The sequence below is a fragment of the Phascolarctos cinereus genome, unplaced genomic scaffold, assembly GCF_003287225.1.
Source record: "Phascolarctos cinereus isolate Bilbo 61053 unplaced genomic scaffold, phaCin_HiC Scaffold_8;HRSCAF=390, whole genome shotgun sequence".
Lineage (NCBI taxonomy): Eukaryota > Metazoa > Chordata > Mammalia > Diprotodontia > Phascolarctidae > Phascolarctos > Phascolarctos cinereus.
In genome coordinates, this window is record NW_027556291.1 from 27129933 (window position 1) to 27150969 (window position 21037).

The 21037-nt window shown below is 46.0% G+C and overlaps 1 protein-coding gene across 1 annotated transcript in view; it reads left to right on the forward strand.

Annotated features, from left to right (window-relative positions):
* LOC110193066 (actin-binding protein WASF3-like) overlaps positions 1-21037 on the forward strand; it is a 74114-nt gene that overhangs the window by 14492 nt on the left and 38585 nt on the right. The window contains 3 exon segments of the mRNA XM_020964635.2: positions 13883-13982; positions 14284-14368; positions 15238-15400. The gene's annotated coding sequence lies outside the window, so the exon portion shown is untranslated.

The window sequence follows — 21037 nt, forward strand, 5'->3', positions numbered from 1 at the left end:
AAAGGATAGATTCTTGTTTACTGACCAGCAAGTGGACGTACCGCTGAGGGAAATGAATCATATCCATCTTGGTGTTCTTGCTCTGAATGAAACTAGAAGACAAAGGGAAGTTGCAACTAACTGAGCTCACAGGGATCTTCTGGGAAGGACAAACGGAGGATTGTTTGACTTTAGCATGGGTCCAACGGCCACAAAGGAAACATTTCACGGGGCCACTTGATTATCTGGTATTGCAGTGTTCACGACCATTTGCAAGAAGATAACCATGGAAAGAATTGTGGCTTATATGGCAACATCTATTTCAAAGGATGAGGAGTTATAGGTATCCTATGTATCTCTAAATGGGACCCCCCAAAATTAAATAGGGAAGAAGGGCAAAAAATATATTGAAAAACATGGCTCAATGGATAAGAAATGAAAGCTATCAAAGGCTTGTAAGACTATGCAAAAGCCCCCCTCTGCTATAACACACATGCTTTCTCTCAACAAAGAATTGAGAGGCACTGGGCATGGTAAGCACATAACATCATATCAGTCAGAGGACTTGGGTCATTTACTATCTATGTGACCTCAGGAAAGTTACTTAACTTTTCTTGGACCTCATTTTCCTCATCTATAAAATGAGGGGTTGAACTAGATGACCTTTGAGGTCTCCCAGCTTTGAAATCTATAATTTTCCCTTTCGCTCTCAAATTCCTAGAAAAAGCTCTAGACACTCATTTCTTCTACTCCTCTATCCCTTGTGGTCTAACTTTAGACCCTACCACTCAATGGCAGTGGTTCTAATCATAGTTCACAAAGATCTCCTAAAGACACCATTTCTGGCATCATTCTTCTTGACGTCTCTGGGTTTAGACAGTGTTGACCACTTTGTCTGCCCCAGGTTTGGAAGGTAGTGTGTTGGTTCTGATTCGACCTGTGTAACTGCTCCTTCAGTTGGTCATCATCCGTGTCCCCCACACTAACTGTGTAGGTACCTTCCCCAAGGCCAGACCCTGGCCTGGACCCTTTCTTTTTCTCTATACGTTTCCTTTTGACATCAGCTCACATGGATTCAATTATCTCTATACAGATGACTTGCACATTTCCTTATCTAGCCTTGGTCTGTCTCCTGAATTCCAGTCCCACATCACCAACTGCCTGTTTTGAACTGCATATCTCAGAGTCATCTCAATTTCAGCCTGTCTAAAACAGAACTCATTATTTTTTCCCAAAAACCTATTCTTCTTTTGGACTTCCCATTTTTCGTCAAGGGTATCCCCATCCTTCCATACAGCTGCCTCTAAGTCAAATGCAGACTTGTCTGTTTGGGATTTAAAACCCCTCACAGCCTGGCTCCAACCTAATCTTTCCTTTGCTACAAAGTAGATCTACAAAGTAGAGCTGAGTTAAAAAGGCTTATTATACATGTCCTCCATGGTGCAGCCAAATGGGCCTTCTTGCTGTTCCATCTCTTACCTCCGGGCCTTTGCACAGGCTGTCCTCCATGCCTGGAATGTGCTGTCTCTTCACTTCTGCCTCTTAGGATCCTTGACTTCCTTCAAAGTTCATCTCAAGCACCACTGTCTATTTGAGGTCTTTCCTGACCTCAGCTGTTAGTCTCCCCTGCCAAATTAACTTAGGCTTACTTTGTAGATCCTTATATGGGTACACATTGTAAATTCCCCAAGGGAAGAGACTTCCTTTTTTTGGCTTGGGATCCCTAGTGCCTGGCACATGGTATAGATGTTTGCTAAATGCTTGTTGATTTATTGATTAGCAATGAAGTCAGGTGTTTGCTCACTTGGGTACTCCCCCCTAACCCCCTTCAGTACCTTGTCTTAATAGGTCTTGAAGCTTAATGTAAAAAAAAAAAACCAAACAAACAACTAAGATCTTGGCAACTCATCCCAGCACTTCCTGGCAAATAGAGGGAGAAGAAATGGAAGCAATGTCAGATTTGGGCTCAAAAATTCTTGGGCTCAAAGATCCCTGCAGACAGTGGCTGTAACCCTGAAATTAAAAGACGCTTGCTCCTTGGAAGGAAAGCTATGGCAAATCTGGACAGCAGACTAAAAAGCAGAGACATCACCTTGCTGACAAAGGTCCATATAGTCAAAGCTATAGATTTTCAAGGAGCAATGTGTGGCTGTGAGAGTTGGACTATAAGGAAAGCTGAGAGCCACAGAATCCATGCTGTCGAATTGTAGTTCTGGAGAAGATTTTTAAGACTCCTTTGGACAGAAAGGAGATCAAATCAGTCAATACTTAAAGAAATTAATTCAGGCTATTCACTGCAAGGTCAAATACTGAAGCTGAAGCTTAAATACCTTGACTGTATAATGAGAAGTTATTGGAAAAGACCCTGATGTCAGGAACGTTTGAAGGCTTAAGGAAAAGGGGATGGCAGAGGATGAGATGGATAGATAGTGTCATGGAAAGAAGGGATGTGTTGGACAGTCTTCGAGAGATGGTGGAGGATAGAAGGTCCTGGTGTGCAGGAAGAGCTGGACATGACTGAACAACTGAATGACAAACAACAAAATTTGAACTATTTTCATTATATACCATCCCTTTTTCTGATTAACATTCTTCGAGTTTTGTTTTTGTTTTTTTAATGACTTCCACACCAATAATAAGTTGTTAACAGTCTATTAAAATAGCACTTTCTTTCTTCTTGTTTTGTTTATAGTGAGAATGTTAAACTTTATCTAATCCAGAATATCGCCTGTTAGACAAGCATTTCACATTTAGCTTGAGTTAATGGTGTTTATAGATGGCTGAACAACTGATTCTTAGCACCCTCTGCCCCCTTGTTCATCACCCTGCCGCCATCACTGAAGAGAACTGAAGGGACACACAGAACTGAAGGCCATTTTTATATTTATTTGCTGTATGGCTTTCCATGCCCCCAAATTTATCACCAAGTATACAGTCTAGTGGTGATAAGCCTCATTATGCCTAGCTTGGCTGGTCCTTGTAAAACAGACTCAGTCTGTTTCTGGGATGATATTTGAAGCCTTTCTAGCATGGGAGAACCTACCAGAGCTTATGCTTTTCTGACATGGCCTTCTAGAACACTGGGTCACCTCCATACCATGATGAAGCATCAGAATGTGACTTTGTAGAAGATTGGGCCTGATAGATTACCAACGCCATCCCCCAGCCGAAAGGAAAGTAATTTCCCAGGTGTTTCTCAGTGATATGAAAACCTCTTAACATTTTATTTACCTCAGGGACCCTGCATCCTAGTTTCCTGCATATAACTTTCAGCTTATTGGCAGATACTGCAGATAGAGAGCAAATGCAGGCCTCCAAATCACTGTATATGTACTGTGTTTAGAAGCCTCATTCGAACCTCTTTGCTGTTAAGTGTTCCTGTCCCAAAGCCAATGACCCTGCAAAGAATTGTTGCTTCTATACTTTTTCAGCTCTGTCTTCCCGTGTACCATCATAGTCCTTTCCTTGCTTTTATTCATTCAAACCTTTACTGAGTGCCAACTATGGAGAAGACCCTTTGCTAGGCAGTGGGGGCAGGGGAAGAGACCCGGAAATCAATAAGACCCTTCCTTCATCTAGCTTTAAAAGCAACATGGTGTAATGGAAAGAATAATGGAAGGAACCTTAGATCATAGAATGTCAAAGCTGGGAGGGACCATAGAGCACTGAATGTCAGAAGACTTCAGTTCTAGTGCTGGTACTGCCATTTACCAACTGTATGGCCTTGAGCAAGTATCTTAACCTCTGAGCCTCAGTTTCCTCATCTGTAAAATGGGCAATAGTGCTTCCAAAGGGGAGTGTACTAAAGTAAGTACTTTTTGTAAACTATAAAGTGGTTTAAAGTGTGAGCTGTCCTAGTAGGGGAGATGTCTGTGTGATAACTGAAATACAAAATTGAGTATAAGTATATAATGGGGGATAAGATACTGTGAGGGTTCAGGCTTTGGAGAGAGTACATTCAAGCTTGAGCTAGAACTGTTGGTCAGAAGGCTTTATAGAAGAGGACAGAGTATCTGCTGGGCCTCCAAGAATGGGTATGAGTCAGAGGTTGGGGAGGGGAGGGAAGGGAACAAATACACAGAAGAGGGAAAACACAGGGTATGTCCAGTGCTGGAAAGTGATTCAGTAGACTGGGATATAGTACACATGTAAGGAAGATGAGGAAGCTAAGTGAGAGAAAATAGAGTGGTGCCAGGTTGTGGAGACCCTTGAATGCCAGAATGAAGCAGGGGGGAGCCACTGTAGGGTATCAAATAGGAGAGTGACAGGGTCAGCTCCATGTTTTACGTTCTTTTCCTTTCATTAGCCACATGTCTTGTCTGTTTGTAATGGACTTTGTATTCTAGGGCAAGAGTTCTTTATCACCTTCTTTCCTTACTGGGTTTCTGACTTGTGTAGCACTGTTTAGACAGAACTTCTATAGCCAAGAGTTTCCTGACCTTTGCTTTGGTCATCTTTTAGCCTTCCCGTGCCTCAGTCTCCCAGTGAATTTCCTCTGATATATCGTAGCCTTAAAGTCCTTGGTTCCACCACAGTCTCCTCATTGCTGTCTATTACATCGAATTACAGTATAGCTTGGAGGAGTCTCCTCTCTTCCCATCAGTTCCCTTTCTCTGTTTCTTGTAATGTGACTAAATAGGTAGATTTATAGCTGCAAAGAACTTTAGAGTCCATCTAGTCCAGTCCCCTCTTTTTGCCTACAATTGTCCAGGTTGCCCAAAAGAACTGCTGCCTAGGTTTCCCCATCCTTAAAAAGCTCCCATTTGATCCTGCCACCCCCAAGCCATTGTATTATATCCATTCTCCCTTTTAGAGCCAAGCTTCTTGAAAAAATAAGTCTACATTCATTGCCTCCACTTTCTTTCTCACTCACTTTTCAACTCCTTGCAATCTAGCTTCTGACTTCATCACCCAGTTAATTAATGTTACTCTCTCCAAAGTTACTAAGCTCTTAATTGCAAGATCCAATCGCTTTTTCTCAGTCCTCATTCTTCTTTATTTCTTTACAGCATTTGACTCTGTTGACCACCCTCTCCTCTGGATAATCTCTCCTCTCTGGGTCTCTGTGATACTGCCCTCCTTGTACCCACCTGGCCATTCCTTCTTGGCCTCCTTTGCTGGATCCGTCATCCATGTCTTGCCCTCTAGCAGTGATTATGCCCCAGGGATCTGGCCCAAACCCACTACTCTTCTTTCTTCATACCCTTTCTCAGTTTTAATCTCTGTGCATGTGACTCCCAAATCTACATATCCAGCCCTAGGCTTCCTCCTGAGCACTAATCCCTCATCACCTACTGCCTATTAGACCTCTTGAATTGGATAGCGTGAAGCCTTCTTAAACTCACCATGTCCCACTATATTCCTCCTCAATCTTACTTTTCTTCCTGGTGTTCCTATTTCTGTCAAGGGCACCATTGCCTGTGCATTCACCCAGCCTGGAAGCCTTGGGATCACCTGAGACTCTTCCTACTCTCACACCCATCGTATCCAACTTGTGGCCAGTTTTTATAGCTTCTGTCTCTACAGCATGTCTCACTCCATTCCCTTCTCTCTTCTGGATGGCCTCTTTATTCTCCTCTCTCCAGCCCACCCTTCATGCAGCTGCCTCAGTGATCACATCATTCCCTGCTCTTCAGAAGCTACAGTTGTTCCCTGTTATCTCTAGGATAAAATGCAGACTCCTCCACTTGGTATTTAAAGCCCTTCCTGATCTAGCTCCAGCCTACCTTTCCGGGCTTCTTTCACATTCCTCCCCTTCACACACTCTGCATTCCAGCCCAGCTGGCCTCCTTGCTGTCCCTCCCACATGACATTCCATCTTCCATCTCCTGGAATCCTGAGCTCCTTGCAAAGCTCAACCCCAGTGCCACCTCCTACTGGAAACCTTTACTGAGCCTCCCCCTGGCTGCTAGTGCTCCCAGAACTTCTTTTATATCTACATTTTTTATTTACTTATGGGGGTATCTATCATTTCCTCCAATAGAATGTAACGTCACTGAAGGTTTTTGTCTTTGTGGCCTATCTCCTAGAGTGCCTGACACTTGGCAAGTGCGTACTGACTGGTTCATTGATGTACAAGCCCAAGTACTGCTTTAAGCTGGCAGGGATGAAATCAAGGAGAATCATGAAAAGATAGTGATTTCTCTGCTCTGCTTCCCTCACTGCATGGTTCAGCACCTGTGATGGCACTGTCATGTCAACATGCTCAGTAACCATTTGGTGGTAATGGCATTATGATCCTCTCTGGCTCCTCACCTCTAATTTTGGGAGGGGTTTTGGTGTAAATTTTCAACAGTCTAATTTCTTAGTCACAAAGGGCATAGCATTAACTATAATCCTTTGTACCCCAAGGGAGTGTAGGGATCCTTCTTCCTCTGAAACATGAGAGGACAAAGAGGAATGCTTTAATCACTATAGATTGTAAAAAGCTGTTCATTTCAATTCAGTAAACATTTATTAGGTTCTTACTATGTGGTTTCATTATGTTAACTTTTTTGTGTTTCTAATAACTGAGAACTCTTGAGGTAAAGAGTCAGTGATCACCATCTTCCTGTGCCCTTTTTGAAGGGCTGTCATGTCGCAGAGGAAATTGGCTTGTTCTGTTTGGCCCCAGAGGACAGAATCAGGACCAAGGAATGAGTGTCAGTGTCAGATTTAAGCTCCTAACAGTTATTAGAGATGTCCCAAAGTGAAATGGGTTGCTTTGAACAATAATGTTTTCCCCTTCAATAGAGGTCTTCAAGCAGAGATTAAGTGACTACTTGTTGGGTATATTGCAGAGGGGATTCAGGTATGGGTTGGGCTAGATACCCTGTGAGGTTCCTTCCAACTCTAAGATACTAAGATTCTAGTACAGGGTGTCGGAGGCAGCTAGGTGGTGCTTCAGTGGATGGAGCACTGGCCTTGAAATCACAAAGGCTCATCTTCCTGAGTTCAAATCCGGCCTCAGACACTTACTAGCCGTTTGACCCCGGGCAAGTCACTTCACCCTGTTTGCCTCAGTTTCCTCATCTATAAAATGAGCCAGAGAAGGAAATAGCAAACCACTCCATTATCTTTGCCAAGAAAACCCCAAATGGGGTAGTTGGACACAACTGAAATGACTCAACAACACACTGTGTTGGGGTAGAAAACCACTCTACCTGAAAGTCAGAAGACTTGGGTTCCAGCCCACCTCTGCCAGTTAACTGGATGTATGACCTTGGGCGAATCATTTCAGCTCTTGGAACATTATTTACCCCAAAAGAATGCTAATTCTTTCACTCCTTTCATCATTGTGAGGAGCATAGAATCACAGAATTTGCTTTGGAGTAGGCCTCAGTGACCTTCTAGTCCAGTCTGTAACCTAAGAATGCCCAGTACAGCCTATCCAGTGAGTGAGAAGCCATTATATCCCAAGGCACTCCATGCCACTTTTCAATAGCTCCAGTTGTTAGAAGAGTTTTCCTGATAGCGAGCCAAAATTTGCCTCTTTGCTTCTTCAGCTGCCTGTGCCTAATTCTGTCCTCCAAGACCAAATCCAACCCAATCCCTCTTCTACACTAGAGCCCTTCAAGCACCACCTACATGTGATCTTTACTGGGTTCTGGTTGTTGTCCTTTGGATGCCCTCTGGTCTAGGCAGCTAGGTGGCGCCATAGTGCACAAAGCTCTGGGCTTGGCGTCAGAAAGCTCTGAGTTCAAAGCAGACACTTCCTAGCAGTGTGACCCTGGGCAAGTCACATAACCCTTTGTTTGCCTCAGTTTCCTCAGCTGTAAAATGGAGATAATAACAACATGTACCTCACAGGGTTGTTGAGAAGATCAAATGAGATAATGTTTATAAAGTGCTTAGTGTAGTTCTTGGCACATAGTAAGTGCTATGTTTTATTGTTATTATTTTTATTGTTAATGTCCTTCTGGGGCAGCTAGGTGGCGCAGTGGAGAGAGCACTGGCCCTGAAGTCAGGAGAACCTGAGTTCAAATTCGGCCTCAGACCAAACACTTGACACTTACTGGCTGTGTGACCCTGGGCAAGTCACTTCACCCCAATTGTTGGGGGAAAAAAAGGCAAAAAAAAATTAATGTGTTTCTTACACTTTGGTGCCCAGAACTTAAGCTGGTATTTCAGATGTGGTCTGACCAGAGCAGAGAAGAGTGGGACCATCACCTCATTACTCTTGGAATCTCTTAATGCAGCCCAAGAATGCATTCACTTTGGCGGGGTGGGGCTGCCATATCATTGTGGACTTATATTGAGCTTGCAGGCCACTAAAACTCCCAGCTCTTTTTCAGAAAGACTGCTTTCTAGCCATGCTTCCCTATGCTGTTTTTAAGAAATGGAGGAGAGTCAGGGCATGGTAGAAAGAGCAGTAATTGGCACTAATCAGAGGAGCTGGGTTTAAAGCCCACTCTGGCACTTACTTCTCTGGGCCTCAGTTTCCTTATCTCTAAACTGAAAGGGTTGAATTTGACAGCCTTTGACTCCCTTCTAGCTTACATCTATGATCTAGGAGAAATTCATTTTTTTTCCACTTAAGTGTAGGACTCGACATTTGTCCTGATGAAATTTTTCTACAAATGAATGAGTAAGTCTGAAAGCACTATGAAGCTTCTTGATGTAATTATAAAATTAATAGAAAAATAGCTTTTTATCTCTTTTGACAGAGCCAACTCATTTAAAGAAGGGTGGAAAAAAGGCAAGGACCAGGTTCAGGAGGGGCTTTGAATCAGCACAATATCGTGGTGAATGTTTGAGCAAGGCTCTGTCGCTCACTAACAATGTGCAGACAAGTCAGTTTCCCCATCTGTAAAATGGTGATAGTAAAAGTTGCACTAACTTACCCCCGAGGGCTGTTGTGAGGAGCAAATAAAATCATGGATGTTAAACTCGGCCAATTCCTGGAATACTGTATAAGAGCTTTCGATGTGACTTCAGTGAGCCCTGCCAGCCTCGGATCATTTGTGGATAGATGTGATCTTTCTAGAAAGAAAAAGAATTTCCTGGTTTTTATCTGGAAATGTGCGAGACAGATAAAAAGTAATAACTCCCACTTCTGTGGCAATGTAAGGCTTATAAAACATTTCCCTCATAACAGCGCTGTAGTTTATAGAGATTTTAAGTATGAATGTGGTCACATGACAGATGAGGAAAGTGGCTCATAGCGGTTAAGTGGCTTGTCCTAAGGTCACAGCCAGCTAGTCAGTGGCGGAGGCAGCAGCTGAAAGCAATGGTGGCAGGCTGGTTAGCTGCACCTCAGGACCCCATTCAGAGCCCCCAAACTCTCCTCTGCCAGTGGAATCTTTGCTGATTTCACCACTGGACAGATGGGAATTTGTAGAGTGGGCTTTTAGCCCAATAAATTTCATTCAAAACTGTATTAAGTACCCTTCATGCCCCAGTTGCAAAGGGGAACATACAAGGACAGCTGGATTTGGAGTCAGAGAACTAGGATTTCAATCTGGCCTCTGCTGCTTGCTCTATGTTTATGTCCTTCATTAAGTCACGTCACCTTCTCTGGGCATCCATTTCCTTATCTGTAAAATAGGGCTAATTCAGTATTAAGCAGTGGAGAGGATGCAGAGTGTAGATAAAAGATGACCCTTGCCCTCGTGGAGATTACAGTCAGGGGAAATTTTGAAACTCGGAGTTGTGTTGTGAAGAAAACACTGTTTGAGAAGTTTCAAAATTTCCCACTCCCACGAAGTCCTTTGGCTTTAAATGCTCTTGAGAATTGTGTCAATTCTTGGTCCCCTTTGGTGATGCAGCCCTGGGCTGAAGCTAGTTCCAAGATGGAAGATCCAGATTGATTGCACATCACTCTCCTTCACACATTCCAGCTGCCACCTTCATGGCTTCGTGCAGGTTGAAATGTGCCCCCTCACCATCTTTGCTTCCTGGAATCCCTTGCTCCCTTCAAAGCATACCGCTTAGTTGCCACTTTGCAGTAGAGGCCTCTTCTGATTTCCGTCAGTGGTTAGGAGTTATCCCCCAACCCCCACCCCATTGCCTTGTAAGCTTGGAGAAGTCCCTTAACTTCTTTTCGCCTCAGGTTCCTTATCTGTAAAATGAGGGCTTGTGTGCCTAAGTAGCCTCTGAGGTCTCTCCCCACTTTAAATCTGTGATCTTTTTTTGTATTTATTCATCTGTGCATACATTGTTTCCCTCCAGGAGAATGTAAGCTCCTTGAGGACAAAGACTATGCCGCTATTTATTTTGTTTCACAGGGCCTGGTACACAGTAAGCACTTAATAAATGCTTGCTGAGTTTAATTTGGTGACAAGTGCCTCATATTATTAAGAAGCATTATCATGCTCAAGACAGTTCCAGAACCAGACTAAGGATTCTTTCAAATCCCTTTTGATAGGCCATTCCACTTTTGGATACCTCTGCTTACTGTTTGGGAGGTAATGGGTTCCCTGTCACTGAGGGCCTTCGAGTAGAAGCAGAGAGGATTTATGTATGTTCAGTCACAGGTTAGACTAGATGGCCCCTAAGGTCCTTGACCAACCTGAGATCCTGTGGTTGACTGTGGCAATGACAAACCTCTCAACCCCTCCCTCCCACTTCAGCTTTTCCTTTGAGGTTCGAGTGTTTCAGGAGAAGCTGAGCTGATCCCAGGCCAAGTGCAAACTAAGGCTAAATCAGGGTGGTAAGAGTTGATCAGAAGACCCACCTTCCACTCTGGGCTCTGTGACTTTTGACAAATCTTTCCTCCTTTCTGTGGCTTGGTTTCTTCCTCAGTAAAGTGAGGGTCTTGGACTATCTCTTTTAGCTCTGATGTTCTAGATTGTATGTTTTAAGGTCATTTCCAGCTCTAGCATTTTATAGTTCTACCTAAAAAGTTGACAGAGCCCTGTATTTCTGTGGTGTCCTCAGATAAAAGAGTTGAAGAGACCCCTATGCCCAATGTAAGGCTGGAAGGATAAACAGGGGCCTTTTGGGGAGGCCTTATGCCAGGAGAGGGGGCAGGTGGCTCAATGGATGCTGTTGTTCACTAAGCTCACTGTGGGAAAGATGGAAGGCTTGAGAAAAGAGTTGGCTTCTCTTCCCCTGGTACAGACATTCTGTGCTCTGTGTGTGTTGGGGGGGGAGGGAGTAGAGGGAGAGAGTTGAGAGTGGTAAAGGCCCTGGCCTGATGCCCACCTTCATCTGTTGCCATGGCAGCCTCTTAGCTTTGTAGGTTCTGTTAGAAATAGACTTGACACCAAAAATTTAGCATCAAGAAAATGTATTATAAAGAAAGTCCAGAGGATTTAGACATTTCTGGCCAGGAGGGGTGGGCCCTGAGTGTAAGGGCAAGTGTGCTTTTATGCAGTTGAATTCGGCGCGAAACCTCCCAGGCCAGGATTGGTCCATCCCTTCCCAGGTTACACCTTTCCTTACATGTTTCCCCTTGATATGCTCAAGTATGTTCCCCCTCCCTTGGTCATACATCCCATGACTCGTTAATGAGGCTCCAATTTTATGCGGGGTGTGTCAGATAATAGTAATGAAGCTCATTAAGCAGGCGCACTAGCACTTTTCAGGTGTCCTCAGGTTGACCCCAACGGGTCTGAGCTGGCTTGACCCTTATCTTGATTTTGGGGTCTTGGAACAATCCACTTACTTCCTATTGGTCAAGCCCAGCCCACCTACAGTGTACCACTTCCTGGGACCTTTGTTCTTTAAATCTCTGCATTATTCTCTTTCTCTGTGGAAATTTAACCTTTACCTGACTCTCACAGTTCAGAATACTCCCAGGCCTCGCTTAGATCCTCCATCCCACAGGTGTCCCTTTCCCCCATGCACATCCTCTCCTAGACCATTCCTACTGGATCTGATCCCTTCATTTTCCTAGTGAGGAAGCTGCCCTCTCTGCAAGGGTAAGGGACTTTCACACCCCTGGTGAGTGGCAGATATGGACTAACCAGGGACTTGGATCTCAGAGGAGATCTATTCTTTTGGACTTGTGTTGCTTCATTGGCTTGGAGCCTAGCAGCCCAATCTGAAGCTGAGGGCTTAGGGTGAATTCTCACTTAATGGGTATTTTGGGCCCCCAGCGAGTGCCTGGATAAGTAAAATCCCCCAACAGTACAAATTCTTTCTCTTATTTTTACAATTGTTTTAGAGAAGTTATTGATACATTTTGCTTTGACATAAAAGACCCTTCCCAACAAGTACCCAGACAGCTCCTCTCCCACAAACTCACAAAGTAGATTTTCTGAAAACCATTTGATCAAGGGCAGAATGTGTCCTTTAACCTTGGGCGGGGATGATGCTGACATGGAACATTGTGCAGACTCAGTTTTGTTGTCTCCTCACGGTGATTTTTTTGCATGTTTTCAATTTAATTACTTTACATTATATTCCTAGATACAATTTGTTCAGCCGTGAGACACTTTATTTCCAGGTTTTTGTTATCACTGATATTGCAGTTCTGAACATGTTTGTAGTTGTGAATCTGGGTGATTGTCCTAGTAGAGGACCGCCAAAGTCAAATTTTGTGACTTTGCATAATTTTAAATTGTTTTCCAGAATAACTGAACCACTTCACCACTCCATCAGCACTGAATTAGTGTTTCTGTATTCTCATAAAGACTTTTTTCCATCTTTTAGAATAAAATGCATCATTTTAACCAATACTTCCAGCCTCCTCCCCCATTGAGGAAGGGAAGTGTACAGGTTTCTCTTCTTTTATCTTCCCCTTCCCTGTGAAGAGGTCTAGGGATTTTGGGGTGCTGGGACCCCAAGATTGCGGTACCGGGCCCTGCTGAATGAATTCAACTCAAATCTTCTTCAGCCAGAGAAAAAGTTTATTAGTGATAAATCACATTGACTAGGTGACGCCCGTAAAGACGAGCGGGCATGAGTAGTTCTCAGCCTTTTGAGCGTGAGATTCTCAGCCGGGTGACGCCCGTAAAGATGAGCGGGCATGAGAGGTTCTCAGCCTTTTGAGCATGAGATTCTCAGCATCTGAATGAGGGCCAAGGTGGATCTTAAATACTAAAGTTAACATTGAGTGGCCAGAGAAGGGGGTTGGGGAAAGGGTCTAGGTAAGAATTCTAATTGAGGAGGTCAGAGAGATTGAATAGACAATGGAAATAGATAATGGAGGGAACAGGAAGGCAGAAGTTTGAAAGGCATCTGCACAAAATCAAGGTGGGGCTAGGACTTTCAAAAGGAGATAAAGGAAGGCCTTTCTGGGGCCTATAGACAAGAGGGAGCCTAAGGCTTTCAAAGGGAGATGAGGGGAGTCAATTAGGAAATTTGAAGGTTTAAGGGTTTTTCTGGGTCCTGTAGACAAACAGGAGCCAGATTCTATTCAGGGCAAGGGTTGAAGGTGCCTCTGAATAAGATCTAAAGGTAAGCTAGGGCTTTCAAGGGAGATGAGGGTCTGGGGCCTGTGAGTCAGATTCCCTTTGGGGCAAAGGGTGAAGATCTTGGCTTGGGCCCCGCCCCTATCACCTGTACCCTCTTCCAGGCCACAAAGGGAACAAAATGGGCAGCAGAATGGAGATTATGGCCAAGGCCCCAAGCTGTGAGGCCACTGCCTACTTTTTTTTTCCATGAAGTTTACTCTTTGGCTGGCCTCTAGGCACATCATTTGAGGAGGAGAGATAAGTAGCTGAATGTGTAGCAGAATCTCTCTACCCTTCCCACGCTTTTCCATACTGGCTTTTGCTGACTCTTTGGCTTGTCTTGCCTCTCACCCCAAAGGCGGCTCCCCGGTCATCCTCGTGGTTGTTTGGTTTGGAATCTCAGCCCTGCTTTTTACTAATTGTGTAAACTTGGGCAATCTCTTCACCTGTAAAACAAGAGGCCTGGCCTCACCTTCTCTAAGGTCCCATTCTATTGGAAATCCTTAGTCCTGTTGGGGTGGGGGGTGGGGAGCTTTCTTAGCCTAGTCCTGCAGCAGTACCTTAACAACCTATCTTCCCTACAGACTGACCAGTGAATCAAAGGCTGAGTGGATCCAGCTGGCCTCCTACCTGTCTCCATCTGGTTGGTGAAAGGATAAGGAAAGACAAAGAGTGTGGGGAGAGGTAAATTGGGGGGGGATCAAGGGGAGTTTGGGGTTATCCTGCCCAGCCCATCTGGTCAGAGAAGGGGGAATCTGTATCTTGCTAGAGCAGAAGCTGCAGACCCCTCTTCTTCGTTATGTGGCTCAGTGACTTGATGTTGACTAATTACCACATCTGCACTTTGCATTGTATTTATTCATCTGTGTATACATTGTTTCCCTCCCAGGTAAATAAGGCCATTAAATTAATACAGCCTAGAGGAAGGTACAGAATAGGGGAGGGGGAGGTTGGGAGAGCCTTCTGAAAGAAAATCATTTCCTAGGTTTGGGAGATTCTCTAGAGGGGATCCCCAGTTACTTCGTGGGACCCAAGACTTGTCTCTTGCACCAGTGAGGATGTGACCACAGGTAACTAACCCCTCTGAACCTTAGTTCCTGAGAGTAATGACACTTTACAAGTTTCTTGATGTGAGCACTAAAGTGCTTTATATATGTGAGTTGTTATTAATAATATTAATTAAAACCATAAAATGAAAAGGCCTCTTGGGGGGGATGATACCTTAGTCTGCTATGATGTCATTTTGGGGTAAAAATACTTTTCTCTTGAGGGCCTCCAGGCTCTTTGCAGAGAGACCCACAAGAAGGGGAGAGCCAGGCTCTGTTTCATATTCTAATCAGTGACTGTAGGTAAAGGCACAGATGGAATACTCATTAGATCTGGAGATGCTGGTGAGCTGGATGGGCTCCTTAACACGGTGACAGTGTGGAAACCCAAAGAGATCTCAACATGTATGGGGGGCACACCTAAGAGGAATTAATGGCAGGGTCTAAACTGCCTTAAAAATCAGCATCACAGTCTGAGGAAGAGAGGTACAGCTTGCAGGTAGGTCATGGGAAATTCTGTAGGAGTCTGCAGTGGCTGCCCCCCAAATGAGGACAGTCTTGGGGTACCTTGACAGAAGCCCAGTGTCCAGGATGAGGCAGGGGGAAGACATTCTGCCCTCTTCTGGTCAGACCAAGTCTGGAGCATTGAGGTTAGGCCCTGAAGAGCTAGAGCCCAATCCAAAGAGGGCTCTCAGGAAAGGATTCAAACCATGCTATCTAGCATCATGCTGTGTAAGGATCAGGTGAAGGAACTTGAGATGTTTAGCCTTAGAAGACTTGGGGGGCACTTGAACAGCTATTGTGGAGAGGGGGAGTTCACAATCTGGGGGGAAGACAGTACACACACACACACGTAAAACTACCCTCAGTCCCAAGGCAGTTTTGTATTATAGGTGTCCACTGAGTAGAACAGACAATAGACAGTGCTGTAGAAGGGGGAGAGCCATCCTGTAGGCTGTGCTGACCAGGAAAGAAGGTTACTTCTGAGTTGGGCCTTGAAGGAAGCAGGCACAGAGAAGGACACCCAAGTGGAGAAGATATGGGACTGCAGTTAAGGTAAGAAGATAGTCTTGTCAGGACCTCTCATCATTCTGTCCTGCTTACATTTCAAACTGTTCCCTCTTGTCCTGCACTCAGTGGAAATGGAGAACACTTGTTCATCACCACCTGTGTGCTGTCCCTTCGTATCATCATTGACCAACAGGGACTAGGCCTGTACCGTCATGTGTCTGTTCACCTGCAGCCAAATGTTGGTTGGGGGCGGGGGATGGGGGTTAGCAATGGGCCCATTTGGCTTTCCTCATGGGGTGACCTAATGCTGTTTCTTCTTGTGACTTTAACCAGTACCTCTGAGGTTCCAAAATATTGTTCCTTCTCTATCTCAGTCTTTCTGGGTCCTGCCTGAAGCCATCTTTTCCTCTTTGGGTTGCCCTTTGTCCCTGCCTACTGGGCCTTCCCCTTTGAGCTTTTCTTAGATCACTCATGAGGTGCTTGGGTGGCCCCAGTGTATGTATCCTAGACCAGCAAGGTGGGAAGGGGATAGATCTGAACCCTGTCCCTTTCCTAGAGTCTGTAGCTCTTAGCCTCCTGGCTGCATAGCCCCCTTTTATCCTCCCAGCCCAGCCCAGGTTCTTAGTTGTCCTTGGCCTTGAATCTCCCCCAGGCAGGGCGGAATCATTTTGTAGCCCTATCTGGGCCCCCTGCACAATGCACTTTTCAGCTATCTCTGTCATGCTGCTGGCCCTGATTTCCCTCTCTCTCATCCAGGCCATGAGGAAGGCAGCATTCCAGCCTTGGGCTGCCATAAAAGAAGAATAACCCTTTTGTTCCCTGCCTTCTCTTGTCTACTAGTAGTTCATTAAATCTTCCCTCTCCAATCCCCCCCCCCCTTCTTGCTGGCCACTGGTCCAGCTGCCCTGTTTATGAGCCTCCCATTCTCCTGTAGGATGTGGCTTTAAGAGTCACAGGACCTGCTTTGGGGTTATTGGATTGGCCAAAAATAAAAGTGAGGTCCCTGGTTCGAGCCTGTTTTTTAAACAGTGGGAGCCTATGGCTTCCCCAGGACCATTTATGTTCCCGGGATAAAGAGGGATTTCTTTAGGGTAGCAAACCCATTATCAGCCAATCAATACAAATTTATTAAGGGCCAGGCCTTCCTGGGCCTGGCAGTAGTCAACATCCTGAATCTCTTTGGCCTCAATTTCTCAGTATGCAAAATGGGGCCAATCTTGTTCACCTAGTATCAATGATGGAGACAAATAGAAGGTTCTAGTGGAAGATATGGTGGTACCATTCTGGATACAGGGAGTGAGTCCACTTGTCCTGAGGCCCATGTGACGCTCCTAACCTCCACAAGCCAGAAACTCTTTCCCTGGCATTTTAGCATTCCAGGATTCCACAATGCTGGTCCTTCGGAGCACCCATTCTCTGGGCTTAGAAAATGGATTCCCCACAAGTTTTTGTCACTGTGCTGCATTCTCACATGGCAGCTTTGCTGAGGCAGAGTGGGCATACGGTTCCTCCTCACTATTAACCCCTAGCAAGTTTGCAAGCCCTGCCTGATTCTTCTCCCTTTTCTTCTGGCTCCCTGTCAATGAGGAACTGACTCCTGGAGAGCCTTGGACTCTGGAGTTGATGGTGAGAAAACATGTTTCTTTCTTCTGTAGCTCCCCACAGACAGACCCTAGACAGTGTTCAGTGACTGCCTAAGACCCAGGCCAGCTCTCCCAAACCTTGCTTTTCCCAACCACCGTCAAACTGAAGGCCAGGACGACTAGGGCTACAATTCCAGACAGCAGACTGACTCTGAGCCTCTCCAGGGTTAGGCTTCTGCCTGCCTCATCGCTCTCGTAGTGGGTGTTTGCTCCCCCTTCTTGCCCTCCTTTCCCAGCCTTTGGAGTCACTATGTATCTGGGAGGGGAGGACCTGGCCCTGGCACTGAGGGGCCTGGGAAGAGAAACTGGGGAACTAGCACAGGGTCATTTGACGTGTGGCTCTCTCTTAATACAGAGGCAGGACTGGCCTGGGTGTCACATCTGTACAGGGGGATCCTGCACAAGCCGGGAGTTCTGGGCCTCAGTGGCCTACTCCCACTAAAGGGTTATGTTCTGAGCTCTCTTCCAGCTATCCAACAGCACATGCTGAATCCTGTGCTGGAGAATCAGGGCTGACTATTCGTTTTGTGACCTCAGCTGGGCAGGCTTTAACTATACCTGCATCTGCATCCATATTAACACTTTCTCAGCATCTTACCCTGGATTGGCAGCCCAAACGATGGATGGTGCCAGCGCTGAAGCCACTTACGGTGGTCCATTTAGATGCTTAGCTGCACCAACCTGGCTGGGGTGGGCGGGCAGGGGGGAGCTCAGCTATCTCTGCACATGCCCTTCCTGAGTTGGTAATATGATATGAGCCTGTGCAAGGGATTGGGAATCTCCGGCAAGAAGAACTGACTAGACCACAGCTAGTTTTCAGGGGAACGGACCCCCCACCTTGAACTCTCATCAATGGTCTCCACCCTTCCCTACCCAGCCTCTGCCCAGAAGTGCTCCAGAGGAGGAAAGGGGGGTCAGGAGAACTGGCTACTCATCCCAACTCAGTCTTTGCTTTGTGACCTCGGCCAAGTCACTTTACTGACTCTGCCCATTTGTAAGATGGTGTGATGCTGTCCTAGCTATCTCACTGCTGCAGGGCTCAAAAGAGGTCATGTATACATGCCAGTCTGGAACCTTAAAGCCTCTATGAATATGTGCTGTTAGGAAAATCCTACCAGTGAGCAGCAGAAATATTCAGATTACTCTAGACCCAAATTCTGGGCATCCGTTCCACAGATGAACCTGGCCTGGAAGGAAATGAGGCTGGATACAATGACCATGTCATTCAGATGGAAAATAGGGTGAAGCTCTGTGCCCTGGGAAGTCTGCAGGCCATTCCTCTCACTCAGTGTTTATCTAGGCTCTCGGGCCCTTCCTCCTTCCCTTCTCTTTTCTCTGCTTATATTCTGGGTCATTTTGCAATTACTAAACTGCTCCCCTCTCCCACCCTAGTATTTTTACTCCCACCTCTTATTTTTACAGATGAGGAAACTGAGGCTCAGAGAGAGGAAGAGTGTGACCCAGGGTCACTTAGCTTAGTAGCAGAACTGGGATGTGAGCTGAGGCGTGCTGCCTCTACCTCTAGTACTCTGTCCAGTATCTCCCTTCCCCCCAGGATGCTCAAGGAAAAAAGGGGAAACTTACCTCCAAAAATAGAACTGTAGGGTGTCAACCAACAGTGACCTTAGAGGTCAGCTAATGATAACAATAATAACTCTTCCCATTTCTGCAGCACTTTGAGGTTTACCAGGAGCTGATCCTATTTGCCAGTGATCCTTTGGGTATTCTAATCCCCCTTTTACAGATAAGGAACCTGAGGCCGGTCAAGGTTAAGTGACTTGCCCAAGGCCATAGAGTTAGGAGCAGAACCAGGAATGGGGCACCAAGTTCCTATGTCTCCATCCCGCTTGATTTCACTTTTCCCCTTTGTCTCTACAAATAAGGCTTCCTTGGAGATTGGGGCTTCAAGCCAATGCCAGCCTCTCATGGCTGGACAAAAAGAAGAGGCTGTATGAGGGCACGAGGCAGGGAACCTCATAGGATCTAGAACCAAAAAGGACTCTCAATTATAGACTGATTTATGCCCTCATTTTAAAGAGGACTAAAGTAGGGCCCACAGAAGGGAAGGGACTTGCCCAAAAGCATACATGTAGTCAGGATTGGAACTCATGTCCTCTAACTCTCAAAATCATCCCCCTTTCTCTCCTTTGCTCCAGTCTGAGGAAGAAAATGGTCCTTTTCTCCAAGACCAAGCCCTCTAATTGTGTCTTTGAACCTCTTCACTCCAGCCTCCTCTGCAAGCTTTTCCCTTTCCTTGTCTTCTCCCTCTCTCCACTCTTCATTCTTCATCCACTGTCTCTTTAGATGTGGCCTCCACACACGTCCAGGCCCTCTCTTGACACCATTGCCCCCTGGAGCTATTGGCCTGCATCTCTTCTCCTTTCACAGCCTTCCTAGGAAAAAAAGCTTTTTTCCCTTGTGGCTTCCACTGCCACATTCTCACTCTTGTTTCAAGACTCAGCCCCTGGGCCCTCCTCTCCAGCCCCGCAGCTGCCACCCTAGTCCAGGCTCTTGGGACTTCTCCGACCTGCTTGGAGTAACCTCCTCACTGGTGTGCCTGCCTCTAGGCTTTCTCCATTCCAGTCTGTCCTCCACACCACCACCAAGGTGATTTTCCCAGGTGCCTCCCCTGCTCAGGAAGCTGCATTGCTTCCGCATTGCTGTGGGATCCAATAGAAACCCCTCTTTGGGTCATTTAAAGCCCTTCACCACCCGCTCCCAACCTCTCTTTCCATCCTCATTACATTTATACATGCTAAGTCCAGGCAAACTGGCTTCCTACTGTTCCTCCGTCATGGCACTTTTCTCATCCCCGTTCTCCCATCTCCAGGTTCCCTCCTTCCTCACCTCTGCCTCTTAGAATCTCTAGTGCTCCTTTCATTTGATGGAAAGAATCTCCATTATAACCTATATGGCAAGTCGTCATCCAGCCTTTGCTTGAAGGCCTCCAAGAAGAGGCCTCCCCACTTCCTTTGAGGCAGTCCTACACCATTTGGGGACAGCTCGCATTGGTTGGAGGTTGTTCCTACCCACAAGCCTGATTTGCCTCTTTGCATTGCTAGTCCCACCTTTCTTCTACCTGGCTTTCGGGCCCTTCCCCCAGCCTTCTCTCAGTCAGTCAATCAACCAGGCACCTGTTAAGCTCCTACCACGGGCCAGACACTGGGCTCAGCTGGGCAGCCTCAGTTCTCAACTTGGCCTCCTATTGAATGGACTCTAGGCCTTTCACCATCCTGGTTTCTGTCCAGCTTATCAGTTTCCTTCCTCAGCAGTGGCGCCCAGAACGGAGCCTAATTGGGCTGTGGCCTGGCCAGGGCAGAGTGTATTCCTGGAAGCACTTCCCTCCAGAGTACAGGCCAAGGCAGAATGTGCTTTCTGAGCTGACACATCACTCTGCCCACTCATTGGCCTTGTAGTCCACTAAAGCCCCTAGCTCTTTTTCAGAGAAATTGCTGCCTAGCCAAGCTTTCCTCTTCCTGTGGGGTGATATGTTTGTAATCCAAGGGTAAACCTGAACATTTCTTCTTATTGAATTTCATCTTATTAGGTTCAGCCCAGTGCTCGAGCTTGTCAAGATCTTTTCGGATCCCCACTCTGTCTAGTATATTAGTTCTCCTTCCTAGCTTTATGCCATTTGCAGATGTGATAAGCGTGCCATCTGTGTCTTTATCTAAATAATTGGTTAAAAAGTGTTAAATAACATAGAGCCAAGCACAGATCCCTGGGGCACTCTACTAGAGACCTTCTGTCAAGCTGACATCAAACCATTACTGCCCACTCTCTAGTCTGGCCATTGAGCCAGTGGGAAACCCACCCAACTCTGTTATTGTCTAGTGCACATCCTTCCGTCTTTTGGACAAGATATAGTTTGACTGCAACTGACTGCAAGAGATCAAGGCATGGACAGTAACCGGGACCATAGATAAAGCCAATCAGAGTCCACAAATGTTGCTGAGGAAAGAGGCTTGGGGAATAAATCAGGTAACCAGGAGGTAACCACCAGGAGCCAAGGTATCACTGCTGAGGGTACAGGGACCCC